This window comes from Heterodontus francisci, chromosome 2, assembly GCF_036365525.1.
Source record: "Heterodontus francisci isolate sHetFra1 chromosome 2, sHetFra1.hap1, whole genome shotgun sequence".
Lineage (NCBI taxonomy): Eukaryota > Metazoa > Chordata > Chondrichthyes > Heterodontiformes > Heterodontidae > Heterodontus > Heterodontus francisci.
Window position 1 is genome coordinate 12,025,468 of NC_090372.1, and position 12,980 is coordinate 12,038,447.

Below are 12,980 nucleotides of genomic sequence, written 5' to 3' on the forward strand. Positions count from 1 at the left end.
GATGCCACTATGCTATGTCAAGGATCATGCTAACAAATAATAAGCATCCAAAAAGCTAGGTACATGATGTCCCTCCTCCACCCCACTCTATTTGCTTCTCACCCTCTCATATACAGCTTCAATGGTTTGACTAAGAATTATCAGGGTTGCACTGCTGCTCACAGCGTGTAAAATTTAATTTGAAATAAAGTGGAAAGAGGATAATTGAAATCCGCTTGTGCTAATGCACAGTGCATTCTGCAAACAGAATGATTTAAAAAAAAAAAATCTTTTGTAAACCGTTACAGCACCACGGATGAATTTACTCATCTGAGCACTGCCAAGCTCCAAAGGCCACTGCTGAAATATGGTCATTTGGCACAACTGTTTCCTGGTGCAGCATCACAATCAACATGGAGGCCATTTCAGAGAACCTAGGACAGATGGTAGAGGTCAAGGCAGATTACTGTGCCATCCTCAGGATTAATATCCAAAAAGGGTTTGACAAACTGCAGTGCTACCTGGAGTGAGGGGTGGCACCAGGAACATCTCCATCCCTCTCCTCCTAACAGAAAGGCTTCCAGGCCAGTCAATGGCTTTCAGACTAAAGTGGATGCTTTGACAATTGGTCTCAAATCTCAGGGGGGCCATCTGGAGAAAATGTTAGCAACTGGCTCTAAGAGACTCAGAGCAACATCGCACAGGGTCTGCAGGATCTAACTGAAACCAGGACTGCCCTCCCACTGATCAGCGAGCAGTCAACTGCAGGACCCAGCACATCGACCGTACCTAGAGTCCACCTCCATGATGCCATCCTCTCTCCTGATGATGGCTCATGTGACCTTTCTAGCCAGCCACCTGCTCATGTAGATTTCAGGATCCAGGACCAGGCTGTCTACACACATGTGATGGTAAAAGAGCATGCTGAAGAGTCCATCCTGTACTGAGAGGTCCACAATCGTCCCAAGAGACTCATGGTGCTACAGTGCAGCAAAACACCACTGAATCCCCTGACCCTGTGAGCCACTAGGGCAGGCACAGTGTTAAAAAGAAGCAATTCTTGTAAATACATACTTATGCAGTTAAATCACTTTGATATATGAAGTTTAGTGATCCCAGGTTTGTCTGTTCTTTGTTTTATTCTGTTTGAGAGGATGTTTGACGATTACTTTGCAAAGGAGACAAAGTTCCTTCCAGGATTCCTTAATGAACTATTGTCTCTTTAAGAAAACCTCTTCTAAGAGACCACAAAAGGAGCACCATGGTCTGTAGACTCTGGTGAACAACCTTTGATGTGGCTGTGTCCTGCAGGCCTCCGTCATATCTCTTCCTACTGTTCTACCTCCATATGTCTGAATGTCCATTGCATAAAGGCTTCAAGTGGCGGAGGAGTAAGAAGCAGAAAGCTGTGAAGTCAACTATTTTCTGATTTAATATCTGTCTTTGCCACAGGCTTAACTGAAGGCAGATGTTAATCTAGTGTAAATGATAGAATGCCTGGGACAGGAGTCTTGGCTGTCATTACCTAGACTTTGGGGAAGGAGACATCATCTCCCAGTAATCAGTAGAATTAGTGTGTATTTTAGAACAGGTGTAATTGTTGCATATCTGACCTACGCCCCATATTCACTTCATTAGGAGCACAGGAATTTCTGGATGAACCATACTTCAACCATACTGGAAGTCACCTGATAATGGCATCAGAACTGCACCACTTCTGCCCCTTCAAAAATCTCAATTACATTTTTTATCAACTTTGTAACAATAATATATGATAGAATCACTTCCAAGCACAATGTACTGCTCTCCCTGGTCCTCATACCACATGAATGACAAGCCAAGCAGCAGAGGTTCAGGCCTATTTCCTAATGGGAGCAAGCAGCCTCCCAGTCCGCAGAGTGCTGTGAGTTGAAGTAAATAGTTAATCATATGCATGATTACTCATTCCCACTAGATCTGGTCCTGTAATCATATGTTGCAACAAGGATCAGATCGCATTCTCCAGTCAGCCATGTCATGCAGCCCAGTAGGTATAATTGAAGTTAGGTCACGCATTGAAGGAACAGCATAATGCAATAAATGTATCAGCATAGATTCACTCGAATGTTACCAGGGCTGAAGAGTTATAATTATGAAGAGACTTGAGAAGCTAGTTTACCAGAGCTGATGAAGATTAAGGATATGTAATAGGGGTTTTCAAAAATTATTAAGAGTTACAGTGAGGTAAATAGCGATAGGTTGTTTGCACTAGTGAAACAGTAAAAAGAGAGCATAAATTTAGGATAATCACAAAAAAAATTAAAGCGGAGGTTTTAAAACATTATTTGTGCAGAGGACGGTTGGAACGTGAAATTTGCTGTTCAAATCATTGTTAAAGTAAGGACCATAAGTTCTTTTAAAAGATAATTAGATAGTTGCTTGAAAGAAGAAATTAAAAGCATATAAAGAATGATCAAAAGTGGGATTAGGTCATGTGGCTCATATGATGGAACGTTATTCCCATAGTGTGTAATGTGTGTTGTGAACCTAAGGTATTGAGACTAAAATATCCCAAAATACTACTGGTCTGTGATGAGTTAGCTGACTTTAAACAAGACAGCAGCAGGATGGTGACAATTGTTTAGTTTAGAGATACAGCACTGAAACAGGCCCTTCGGCCCACCGAGTCTGTGCCGACCATCAACCACCCATTTATACTAATCCTACACTAATCCCATATTCCTACCACATCCCCACCTGTCCCTATATTTCCCTACCACCTACCTATACTAGTGGCAATTTATAATGGCCAATTTACCTAACAACCTGCAAGTCTTTTGGCTGTGGGAGGAAACCGGAGCACCCGGAGAAAACCCACGCAGACACAGGGAGAACTTGCAAACTCCACACAGGCAGTACCCGGAATTGAACCCGGGTCGCTGGAGCTGTGAGGCTGCGGTGCTAACCACTGCGCCACTGTGCCGCCCTATGGGTTGCAGTGCAAAAAAAACAGCAAGGTCAGCTTCGGTCCCTGTACCTACAATTGACCCATTGGTGTTCTATTCTAGAAAACCAGTTAGTGAAGGATGATACTGGAGCAAATAGTTACTCAGTCTTACATTTATTTACAGAGTGAAACATTACAAGCATACATCTCCTAACTCAACCAAACCACAGTTTCAGTGTTTCTTTATATGTGCTCAAGTGAAACCTCAATTAATGCTCTCCACCTGCATGTAATTAAACACAATTCATATACAATTAACAATTGGTCCTTGCTGCAAATTATGCCAAGTTGGATGTCCGGTGAAGACAGAATAGACTAGTCAATAGCCTGCCAACATGTAGCATCTGGACCCACACATGAAGAATGGCCATGTGGGTGAGATACTTAAAGGTTGCTACCATCTGTGGAATTATATCCTAGCAATAGGCATTGCCTTCCATAACAGGGAGGAGAAAGAACAGGGAAATTCAAAGAGAAAAGGTTCAATATTTTGATTTTGTTGCCAAACTAATGGCAGGTTTCTTACGCACGCAGTTATTGTGTAAATTGAGCAGCAACTTGTGATGATGGATAGTCCGTGAATTGCGATTTGCCACAAGTGACTGGTCGATTGATGTCACTCCGCCATTAGCCTTGCAAAAACGGCAGCTAACCACAAACTCCCCGTGAGTTTCATGATATTGCTGCATTTGCAAATTAACGACCAATTAAACTTGTCACAATTAAACTTGAGGCTGGTACTTCAACTTAATGAGATTTCTGTTCCAGTAATGTCAATGAACCTTTCTGACCTAGAAAGGGAAGAACTGAAACTGTGGAGTCTCATTCCCAGAGATTTTTAAATCCTTTCTTCTGTATCTCCTTCCCTCTCTCTCAATCTAATTTTCCTTTCCCACTCTTTGGGCTGAATCTTCTGTGAGAATCTTCAAAGAGAATGGTGGCCTGCCCGTGCAGGCCGCATGTCACGGAGCTGCTGCTATCTTCCGTGCGGCGGCTCATTTAAATAGCTGGGGCAGACCCTCCCCGAGCACCACCACCCCCCAAACACCCCCACCCCGATCACATGGAGAGGACTGGCTGTCCGTCCCCGGAAATGGCGTGAGCTGCCTGTGCGCAGGCGCTGACGCCATTGTTAAAGGGCTTTGAGCCTTACCAGTAGATTAAAATATTTAAAGCTCAAGTAAATGAATATAAATAAAGACATTTCTTCTGCCCCTCTCCCACCCTTCCCTCATAACAATTTAATTCATTATTTGCCCTCTCCCCCCTCAAAACACTTACCTTGTCCATGTGACCTTCCCCCCACTTTAACGTTAAACCCTTCCCACCATCCCCTACACCAATGATGTTACTTTGACCCCATTCCCCCGCATCCTGCACTGATAAACGTACCTCCTCCCCCCTCCCCACCAGCGTGGTGCCTCGTTTACCTGGACAAGGATCTGAAGGCATGGGAGAACCGGCCACTGAGCCGAAGATCGTAGTGGGACATCAGGCGGCAGTGCAAGTATCATTAATTCATTAATTTAAATTAATTTATATATTCAAATGTGGGTCCCATTGCCGAGCGGCGGGGCAGCTGCCCCGCAGCCCCGCAGCCAGCAGTAATATCGGGCTGGCCCATCCTGGCGTCGAGGTACATGGTGGCCCTCTCCTGGAGGCATCTTCAGGCACCCCCCCCCCCACCCCCACCTACCACAGACCCCAACACCTGGGACAGAACAAAATCCAGCCCTTTCTTTCACTTTCTTTATCTAATTCACCTTATTTCCTTCTCTGTTGTTCCTCTGTTTCTTGTGCTATCTTTAAATCTCATTGGTTATGGAGCTACACTTAGTTCCTTCGTTCAGCAAGTCACCAGATGCCCTGTTGCCCTCGCTGTGATGTCGTCAACTCATACTTCCAGAAATTTACAGGGCATGTTTGACTCAGCGGACACATCATGAGGTGTCCCACTCCAGCATGTTCTGGGCCAAGATTTTTACAATGAATATGTCCCTTCATCTGTCAATTATTAAATAAAACATAAAAATTATAATTTCTCACAAAAAAATGAAAGAAATAAAAAGATAAGGAACTTATTTGAATTTAATTACTTTTGTTTATTGTTTAATCCTAAGTGAATTATAGATTAGACCTTATAATAGGGTCCAAATTTAACTCTGTGCAAGTGGATGGGTCCTGAATGAGGTAAAATCTCAGCCGATTGTACCGATGTGAGCCAGTGTTATGAACACTGGACCTCGTAGTATGGTTATGTTTTAAAAACTGTGATCTTTAATACGGTGTAAAATGGACATTTGGAGGAAACATGTGACCTCAGACAAAATCTGCCCAGAGACAAGTCAGGGGTCTTGGTCACCATGAGAACAAGGAACCCAGATCAAAGACCCTTTTGAAAGCAGGGTGCAAGGTTGTAACATCTGAAGGACACATGGGTTTCGCTCTCCCCAGACTCTCAGATTTTAAACAAGGAGCCAGGGGCTCTAAAATGCAGATTTGAGTTGCAATTTTTAATATCGGGAAACAAAAGAAGGCTCAGGTGGTTTTGCTATGGTCAGACTTATGGGCTGGGATTTTATCGGGGCAACGGGAGTCTCGACGTCCGGAAAACAGTGACAGCGAGAACCCCGCGTTGCCTCTTCTGTGGGAATTAGGCACTTATGTGGACAGTGGCGAGCCTTCCACAGGAGTGGTGCTGGACCCAGGCCACAGGTAGGTCAGGGTGGGAGGGGTCTCGCAGAGTGGGGGTCATGGGAGAGGGCAGGTGCAGGGGGTTTGCAGCAAGGGTAGGGGGGGGTGGCTTCCAGTGGGCCCCCTTCCCAATGTTGGGTCTCTCGTTCAGGCACGAAGTGCCTTTTAACAAAGGACCCCCCACCACCACCGGAGCCAAGAAGTCCGCACGTTTTTTTCTGCCGTGCTTCCCATGCATCAACGGGGCCTCCTGTAACACGGCTAATTGGGATGGCGGTGGGATGTGGCCCTTACTTGGGCATTAATTTCGCTGTTAAGGGCTTCAATTGACAGCGGGGCAGGAAGGTAATTCACAGGCCTTCCTGCCCTGAACTTAATTTTGGCGGAGGCGGGTTTCCACCATCCCACCCGATTATATGCTCTCCCCCCCACCCACCAAACCCGCTGCAGGGAGAGCATAAAACTCCCCCCATGATCTCTGAGAATTGTCAAAGGCCAATGACTATTGACTTTGATCTGGATAAATTTGACAGGCTTTCCTAGGTCTGGGAGCTGAAAAGAAGAAACAAAGACCAGTAGCCAGCTGTGCAGCCTAAAGAGAGAGAGAGAGAGAGTGCTAAATTGGCTGTTTTTCTGAGGGAACAGCTGCTCTCAGTTGATACAGCAAAAGGCTGCTAAGATTTGAAACCAGTTTGATAGCTCGAGGTTTGCGGAGCAGAGAAGACCAAAGGGATCAACAGAGATTGCCTTATTAATGAAAGTCCAGTCAAATGTGCTTGGAAGAAGTCAGTGATGGGGACACAGGGAGTTCCAACCCACTGCAGCTGGCTGGAGTCTGGTACTTTTAACTGCAAGGAAACCTCTTCGTTGAGAACAATGCGTAATATATAAATGTGGTCTGGGGTTTTCGAGTGTGTTAATAAGTTCATGGGACATACCTTTCTCTGTAATTTAGTGTATTGGCTTCTTATTAAGTAACGATTAGTTAATGTTGATTTTTAATTTTAGTTCAGTTGTTAAAGTCTTAAAACGTGAAATCTTGTTGTGCGATTCTTTAATTGGTCACTGGGAAGTTCATGTCTCTTGTTTCAAATTAAAGATCTCTACAGTCTAACAGCTAGCAACAATGGAACCATGTGCCATTGGCATTAATCTGCTCTTCACAATGGTTTTCCATGTTTTTCTGCCTTAATGATAAAAAAGGATTAAAGGTCTATGTCTTCCTTGACGAGGCATTTCTTAAACTTTACCTGCCAGGCTCATGGTTGAATGATTGAGTCAGCCAGTGACAATGGAAATGAAACCTTCATTTAATGGAAGTACTGGGTATTCTCTGTATAACTCATGCTTTATGGATTAAAAACACCCGAGAGGCTCAATTCTTTAAGATTTATTGAAAGAAAAGAAAGACCATTAAGCCAATCCCACAGAAATGACTGACAGCTCTAATAATTACGCTTAACAATACCTTTGTGAGATCTTCTATTCCTCCTTATGCATGAACTATGGTTATGCAGGGAAATATTAAACTCCATGAACTGTTCAGCCTTTTATTGTAATATCACAAGGAGTTATATCTAAATTTCTTCCCTGTTTCTAAGTACTATGTAGGCAGCACTGACGTTGATATTGGAGAAGCCTCCAGCCCATTTCTTGATCACCAATCCTCATTGTAACGTTATGTCACTGCCAGGACAAAAAAAAGGCAGGCCACTTCTTCAACTTTGAAGTTGATTTAAAAATATTCATTAAGTTCGACATTGTTGCTAGTGTTCCAAATGTTAGCACTCTCCCAAAATCTTACTTTTTTCAGGAATTCTACATAATTGGTTTAACTCTAAAGTTTAACAAGTGCACAATGCTGTATTACTCAATCAAAACAAGCTGTTTTAACACAAGGTGATTGAGATTGGGATATCACACTTGCTCATCCATTGAATATATCCACCTACATAGAGTATAAAAATTGGCAAGTCATGTTGCAGCTGTACAGAACCTTAGTTAGGCCACACTTAGAATATTGCGTGCAATTCTGGTCACCACACTACCAGAAGGACGTGGAGGCTTTGGAGAGGGTACAGAGGAGGTTTACCAGGATGTTGCCTGGTCTGGAGGGCATTAGCTATGAGGAGAAGTTGGAAAAACTCGGATTGTTTTCACTGGAACGACGGAGGTGGAGGGGCGACATGATAGAGGTTTACAAAGTTATGAGCGGCATGGACAGAGTGGATAGTCAGAAGCTTTTTCCCAGGGTGGAAGAGTCAGTTACTAGGGGACATAGGTTTAAGGTGCGAGGGGCAAAGTTTAGAGGGGATGTGCGAGGCAAGTTTTTTTTTACACAAAGGGTGGTGAGTGCCTGGAACTTGCTGCCAGGGGAGGTGGTGGAAGCAGGTACAATAGCGACATTAAATACATGAATAGGAAGGGAATAGAGGGATATGGGCCCCGGATGTGCAGAAGGTGTTAGTTTAGGCAGGCATCAAGATCAGCGCAGGCTTGGAGGGCCGAATGGCCTGTTCCTGTGCTGTACTGTTCTTTGTTCTTTGTACATGTTTTGAATCAGATATGTGCTGTTCCAAAATATAGGCCTGGAATTTCCTCTAGGTTGCGCTGAAAAAAGTTTCTTTTTGCCTGAAATCGGCCAAATCGGCAGGCAAGATCAAGAAATCTCAAGCCCAAGGTACATTCAGTGCAAGTTGAGTTTCTGCAGCCTTTTTCACTGGTTTAAAAACATCGCGTTGGAGTCCGTTTTGTCATAAAACTGGCCATGCCTCTAGATCAAATTAATTAGCATTGAAAATGTTCACACATTGTCCTTGTTTCCAGGCCTTGGAGGAGGTCTTAAAATTAATTTTTATTTTTAGGAACAGGGACACTGATTGGTACCTTTTAAAAAATTTTAGATATTAAAAAAAATTGATTTACTAAGCAACTAACTACTATACAGCAGTGTAACTAGTAAATGGTTCAGTATAGTTTTTTAAAATCATATTCAGTTATTTAACACAGGATTACGTACACATTGTGGACGAGACACTCTGATTAAGAGCGCTATATTTGTGATAAATCCATTTTCAGCTGTATTAAATGAACTACACCACTTAAATATATCAAGGGATATTTTTGAAGGCAAGCAAAAAACATTACATTCTAAAACTCTGCCTGATTGTGCTTATTCATGGACAATTTTACACTCAGCAATATGCAGATGCTTTTGAGTGGAAACTTGAGCAAGATATTTAATTCTGAAAGCCAGTGCAATTTGCACCCGGATTGCCGATTACGCCCAAAGTGGAAACTCTACATCATAGTACCTATGCTACCAAACACTGCATGTATATAAACATTTCTACTGTAGAGAAAAAAACTCCCACAGGAAGTGGGGACTATTTGCGGAATCTGAAACATAATAACTTGGTCAAATGTCCCATTCAAAAAAATTAAATCAAAAACCATTATCTAATAAGGGAAGCATGATAATTGACTGACTAAAAACAAAAATCTTTTTGCAAATCACTAAAGCTCTTTATAAATATTATCCATTCAGAAAAGTGCAACCAAAACCAACTAGAAACTATCTCAGAACTAGTTCAATTAAATCTGTGACAGCCATATTGATTCTTCACCTACTTCACAAGTGGCACTTTATCTCTGGTACCATTCACACCTTGTAGGCAAATGGTTGTGGGTTCAAGTCCCAGTTAGCCTTGAATACATAATCTAAGCTATTGCTTTCAGTTGTAGCAGTGAGCAACTGCTGCATGGTTGGAGGTACTGTTTTTTGGACAAGATGTTAAGCTGAAGCCCTCTTTATATATTCAGGTGGCACTACGGGAAGAAGGGAGTTCTTCCAGTGTTCTGGCCAATGTCACCACAACAGCTAGCATTCAATGCACTGCCGTTTGCGTGACCCTGCTCTGCTGTGCTTGTCTCCTTAACACTTTAAGCAATAAAATCCCAAAAGCTAACAAACTTACCCATCCCATTTTCCAGAAACTAAAATAATTTTTGCCCTTCTCTCTAAGTACTTGGGCTTGCCATATATGCAAGTCCAGGAGTTTTCCAATCTTTTAGCTGGATCGTGAATCAACTCTCACAATGGACTGCAGTTCATTACCAGGCTCTGACGCCAATTAGAAATGAAATCATATGTTATATCTTCCTAATGGTGTCACTACTCTGAACTGTCATTTTTTCACTGGGTGGGGCCACAGGAGATCAGTTAATTAACGTCATAGAATCATTGCATGGTTAAAGCACAAGAGGTCATTCGGCCCATCGTGTCTGTGCCAGCTCTCTGCAACAGCAACTCAGCTAGTTCCTGTAGCCCTCCAAATTTTTTCTCTTCAGATCATGATCCAGTTCTCTTTGAACGTCTCGATTGAATCTGCCTCTACCACACTCTCAGGCAGCGCATTCCAGATCCTAAACACTCACTGCGTAAAAAAGTTTTTCCTCATGTCGCTGTTGCTTCTTTTGCCAATCATCTTAAATCCCCTAGTTCTGGATCCTTCCACCAATGGGAATAGTTTCTCTCTATTTATTCTGTCCAAACCCCTCACCATTTTGAACACCTCTATCAAATCTCCTCTTAATCTTCTCTTCTCCAAGCAGAACAGCCCCAGATTCTCCAAATTAACCATGTAACTGAAGTTCCTCATCCCTGGATCCATTCTCGTAAATCTTTTCTGCAGCTTCTCTCATGCCTTAACATCCTTCCTAAAGTGTGGTGTCCAGAACGGGACACAATCTCCACTAGAGGCCAAACCAGCATTCTATACAGGTTTATCATAACTCCCTTGTTTTTGTCCTCTCTGCCCCATTTATAAAGCCCAGGATCCAATATGCTTTATTAACCACTTTCTCAACCTGCCCTGCAACTTCAATGGCTTTGTGCACGTATACCCCCAGGTCCCTCTGCTCCTGTACCCCCTTTAGAATTGTACACTTTAATTTATATTGCCTCTCCTCATTCTTCCTACCAACATGAATTACTTCATACTTTTCTGCATTAATTTTCATCTGCCACTCGTACCCCATTCCACCAGCCTATCTATGTCCTCTTTAAGTCTATTATTATCCTCCTCACAGTTCACAAACTTCCAAGTTTTGTGTCATCTGCAAATTTTGCAACTGTGCCCTGTACACCTAAGTCTAGGTTGTTAATATAGATCAAGAAAAGCAGGGGTTCCAACACTGACCCCTGGGGAACCCCATTATATACCTTCCGCCAGTCCAATAAACAACCGTTCACCACTACTCTGTTTCCTGTCACTCAGCCAATTTTGTATCCATGCTGCTACTGCTCCCTTTATCGCATGGGCTATATCTTTGCTGAAATATTCAGTCGGGTTTAGTGTAACAGTAATTGTTGTAATAAGAGTATTAGCACAGAGCAGGTCTAGAGGTATTAATTAAAATTGCTAGTTTAAACGGGGTATTAAATAAATTGTTAAAAAAGGGAATAGAGGTTTTTTTTAAGATCATAGATGGGCGGCTATGACCTGTTGTTTGCAATTCCTGCGCCAGGTGGGAACTTCATGACACTGCATGTGTTTTGGGCGACCACGTGTGCAGAAAGTGTTTCCAGCTGCTTCAGCTCGAGCTCAGGATTTCCGAACTTGAGGGACAGCTGGAGTCACTGTGGAGCATCAGGGAGCAGCAGTGTTTCCTGGATCATATGTTCCAGGAGGCGGTAACCCCAAAGGCAGTAAGAGTTCAGGATAGTAGGTTGGTGGCCATCTGGAAGCGTAGGAAGAGGAAGGAAGTAATAGAGAAGGTTGATGAAGGGAATGCCGTGGATGTTGTTTATATGGATTTTAAGAAAGCATTTGATAAGGTATCACATAGAAGGCTGGTTAACAAAATTGAGGCTCATGGAATAGGAGGGTCAGTGTCCGATTGGATAAAAATATTGGCTTAAGGACAGAAAATGTGAAGTCATAATAAATGGTTATTTTTCAGACTGGAGGGTGGAAGACAGTGATGCTCCTCAAGGATCAGTGCTATGACCACTGCTTTTATTGCAATATATAAATGACTTGGATCTTGGAATACAGTGTAGAATTTCAAAATTTGCTCATAATACCAAACTTGGAGGTGTGGCAAAGAGTGAGGATGATATGAACTACGTGCAACAGGACATAGATAGGCTAGCAGAATGGGCAGACAAGTGTGAGGTGATGCATTTTGGCAGAAGGAATAGGGAGAGGCAATATATACTTAATGGCACAGTTCTAAAGAGTGTGCAGGAACAGAGGGACCTGGAGGTACATGTGCATCGATCTTTGAAGGTGGCAGGACATTTTGAGAAAGTGGTTAGTCAAGCATATGGGATCTTGGGCTTCGTAAATAGAGGCATTGAGTAGAAAATCAGGGAAGTTATGCTGAACCTTTATAAAGCTCTGGTTAGGCCCCAACTAGAGTACTGTGTCCCTTTCTGGTCACCACATTTTACGAAGGATGTGAGGGTCCTTGCAAGGGTACAGAGGAGATTTACCAGAATGGTTCCAGGGATGGGGGAGTGCAGTTACAAGGGGCCAAAATTTATACTTCCGCCGCAAACAATGGCGGGCCCCACATCGCAGAGCTGCCGCAATATTAAACGCCACAGCTCATTTAAATGGCCTGGGCAGATCGTGCCCTCAGTGATGTGCAGGGGGTGGGCGGACCATTCCCGGCAATGGCGTCAGCTGCCTTTGCGCAGGTGCTGACGCCATTTTTAAAGGCCTTCGAGCCCTAACATTTAATTTAAGTATTTAAAAGTAAGTTTAATGAAAAAATTTTAATCCATTTAAATTTCCCTTCTCCCACCCCCTCCCCATAAAACCATAAAAATCATTACTTGCCCTCTCCCCGCCAAAACACTTCCCCTGCCCACCAGACCTTGCCCCCCAAAGTTCATAAACTGTGCACTGTAACCATTCCCACCATCCCCTACATCAATCAGATGAGTTTGACCCCGCTCCCCACCCCCCCCGCACTGAAAAACTTACCTACTCCATCCTCCTCACCAGTGTTTTCCCTGGGATCCCCAGATGGGGATTCGAAGGTGCAGGAGTGCTGGTCACTGGCACCAATATTGCAGCGGTACTCAAGGTGGAGGCGCAGGTCTGATTAATTCAACAATTTTAATGGATTTAAATATGTCAATGGGTGTCCCGTTGGCGAGCGACAGGGGCCCACCATGAGGCCTCGCCGCCACCGGCAATATTGGGTCGGGCCTTCGCAACATCTAGGCCTGTGGTGGGCTTCTGCGCAGGCATTTTCCAGCTGCCCCCAGCCACAACCCTTAACGGGGCGGTCTGTAAAATTCGCCCCA

The 12,980-nt window shown here is 43.5% G+C and overlaps 1 protein-coding gene across 1 annotated transcript in view; it reads right to left on the reverse strand.

Moving 5' to 3' along the window:
• Positions 1–12,980, reverse strand: part of myripb (myosin VIIA and Rab interacting protein b) — a 439,089-nt gene that overhangs the window by 244,162 nt on the left and 181,947 nt on the right. The gene's annotated exons all lie outside the window — the stretch shown is intronic.